Genomic DNA, 3,782 nt, shown 5'->3' on the forward strand with positions numbered 1-3,782 from the left:
TTATAAAAGTTGACGTTAATTTTTTGTAATGAGTAATTTGTTGTTGTAAAAACTGACAATATTATGCGAAGCCATGCGATTAAGCATCCTTTTCAAACAGATTTATTTATGTTAATAGAAATACCTGTAGATCGTTTCACCGTGTTAAGTGTTATTTTTATTTTTAGATGATTCCAATATGAAGCGAACATGACAGTTTGAGTTACTGTTCTTCCCCTGAAGATGACACTTTTAGCAAATACATATATAGGTGCTAGACTTTTTAAAAGTCTGTAAACATAATATTAAACGAACAAAGTGCTAGACTTTAAAACTATCAAGTTGAACATAATATTAAACGAACAAGCTATTCAAGTTTTAGAGAATTTCTTTATACATGTATAAATCAAAAGGTTATTTTCAAAGCAAAACATTTTAAACCACGATAAAGCAGTCAACATAGTGTTATTATCTTAATCATTATGTAACACATAACTGATTCAACAATGTACAAGAAAGACATATACGCACTCTATAAACAGAGTACATAAGCAAAAACTAAAGAAAATTATAACACAAAACTGCATGTACCATAGCACTAATAGAGGGATGCATAAATACCGAGTCACACCAAAAGTATATTACCACCAATGGACTAAAATAAAGTTTTAAAAATATACAACAGACCACTTTATCATGTTATCAAGATAATAAACAATGGCAGTAACTAGAATCTATACTACCATGTATTAAAAGTGAAGTTGAAACGGAATATTGTTAATGTCAGCAAGGTCTATGAATATATACAAACAAGGTTCCGATGAACTTTTTTTAAGAAAAGGAAGAGACGATCTTCAGTAAACCTGGTTCGTCAACGTTCTACTCAGACATGATGACAATTTATAAAGTCTTAACAGTAGCTGCAAGCTCATGAATACCGAATGAGTTTGGAAATTATATCCCATATGCAGATGAAGTAGGTATATTGCTGCTTGGGATGGGGCATTTATAATTTCAAAATAAAAATGGTTTCGTTTGTCATACACTCTGGTTCTAAGATGATCCTTTGTCAAAATCGAGGTAGAAGTAAAAAATTGACGCAGAGAAAGACTTTTTTTATGTTGTTTAAAACAGAGGGATAAGTTATGAAAAATGGTCCAAGTTCAAATTCCTCTGTATTTCTGTGTGCTTTTATGAATACATCCCTTACTTCGATGTCTCTGTGTATGTAATTTACAACAACACACATGAATTTGACGTTGTATTAAGCACTAACAGTAAAAAGTATTCGCTTAGTAAAAACTTACATTCGTTTGATATGTTTTTTGATGTGCTCTGTTTTGACGTTCTATGTTGTCTACTCTGTTTACAGACTTATTACTAATTACCAGGAAAACATTCTCTACTTTACCATCTCTGAAATAATCTTGTTTTAAAAAACGCCCAGTGCATATCATGTCCAATAAGCAATTGTCAAGAGCCTTGATCAACCTTATGTAAGTAGACAACAAAGTTGTACTGTATCTCTTTTTAGTTTCTTCTTAAATACATTTCAACCACCAAAATGCAAAGCTCAAAATCTGTTTTACCATTAAACTAGTTGACTTGTTTGAATATATTCTTATTGTGTTATATGAAATTTGCTATCATGCTTATTAATACTAACTGGGGCAATAGTCTGAAAGATATCTTCACTAAATTCAGATGCAAATTTAATATCCCTTCTCTCCAAACTTTTCTGTATCCGTATGTTTTCATCGGTAGAATTTGGGAAACGAGAAACTAATTGCTGCAAAACCTCTGGAAACTGTACTATCTGATCATCATCATCATACATGTATGATGATGATGACAATCCGGTTCAAGAGATATACTAGTAACTTGCATAATGGAGGCAAAGGCTATTTTTGTCCCTAATATTCAGTTTTAGTCTATCTAATGGCGAAAATCAAAATGATTCAATTCTCAGAATGAACATTTGAAATAAAATAGCAACTTTTTTTGTCATTGTTATTTACTAAAACTACTTTTACAGTTATAGTCTTGGTTGTGGGTGGTGATCTTTTTACCTGGTTCGGTGCTTTGGTCTTTGTTGTGTTGTACTGCGGTAAATTTTTGTATTCTTGTCTTTCGTTCTTGCCTAAGAGCTTTGTCCACTAGTATTTCCATTTTATGTTTTTCTTCTTTGTTGTTATAATCCTGGTACCTTTGATAACTATTGACATATTTGTTTGTTTTTTAGTGATTAAGATTATACCAAAATGTTGACTGCTGTACCCCTCTTTCGTCATTTTTCACTATTTTGTCTGTCTGTTTTGTTCACACATCGTTGTCATTGTGGTTGAATTTTATGCGACTAACATACAGGTTGGCGCTGAAGGCTTGGGTGGCAATGGAGTCGAGTATAATCTCCTTTTTCTGCATAGGAAAATGCATGTACCAAGTCAGGAATATGATAGTTGTTATCCATTTGTTTGATGCGTCTGAGGTTTGGTTCGGTCCGTTTTGAATTTTCCTCGGAGTTCGGTATTTTTGTTATTTTACTTTTCAATATAAAATAAAGGTAATTCATACAATTTAAAAATCTCTAGAAGGTACTTCCTAGGTCATGATGATGTTCAGTATCATTACTTCACATTGGGAAAGGGATAAGATTAGAGTTGATACTTTGGATTACTTAATACTACTGTGTATGTGTTCATTTCTTGTTTCTCAAAATCAAGCGTCCAGACCTATACTTACTTTACCATAATATTTATGTACAGTTTTGTACAATAGTGAAAATCTTAGTTAAAAAAAGTTATTTTGATTCCTTTTCTAAGAAGCAAACATCCCTAAGGTGGCTCGTGGGTACAAAAATTTCAGCAAAAAATTAAACCTTTATTTGTTCATTACAAATTTTATTCATTACACTGTTAGTTATTAATATAATTTATGATATGATACAAAAATCAACCAAAAAAATTCGGTTTGGCCCCATGTGACTTTTAAAATGTTTATATCATTGAAAACGCACCAAATTATCTCCCTTTGATGCAAAAATGCCATTTTTTGGCATTAAATTTGAAATATCTTTTTTAACTCATCAGTGACCGATATTTTTTATTATTGTTTTAAAATAAGCTGTACATAAACTAAATAATTGTAAAATTTAAGCGATTTCTGTAATTAGGTTTTTTTTATTATTTCGATATTAACTTTATTTCTCCTATTAGTTCAACAGAAAAAAGGAACATTTACAAAAATGTATGCTTCTTCCGGAGGCAGATTGTGAGCTTAAATGAACGGTTACCCCATTTTTTTATTTCATTTTTCTTCTAAGTATATGATAATGTTGATTTATAAAAAAAATATAGCGAAATCCTATATTTATATCCAGGAGCTCCCTTAACAGAAGCAGTCTAATCAAATGATCTATTTCATGCCAAAACGTGAACATTAATCACTCTGATTCAAACAAAATATTCTCTGAAACTGATATTATCAAGATGCTTGATTTCTTGATTGACAACATATTTGTTACGTTCGGAGGACGTGTTTTTCAACAGACTGTCGGCATTCCAATGGGAACAAACTGTGCCCCTCTACTTGCCGACTTGTTTCTTTATTATTATGAGGCTGACTTCATGCAGGAACTTCCTAGGAAGAAAGATAAGAAGTTAGCAATGTCCTTTAACTCTACTTTCCGCTATATAGATGATGTTCTTTCACTAAACAATTCAAAATTTGGTGACTATGTGGAACGCATCTATCCCATCGAACTAGAGATAAAGGATACTACAGATACAGTTAAGTCGGCTTCA

This window comes from Mytilus edulis, chromosome 4 (genome assembly GCF_963676685.1).
Source record: "Mytilus edulis chromosome 4, xbMytEdul2.2, whole genome shotgun sequence".
Classification (NCBI taxonomy): domain Eukaryota; kingdom Metazoa; phylum Mollusca; class Bivalvia; order Mytilida; family Mytilidae; genus Mytilus; species Mytilus edulis.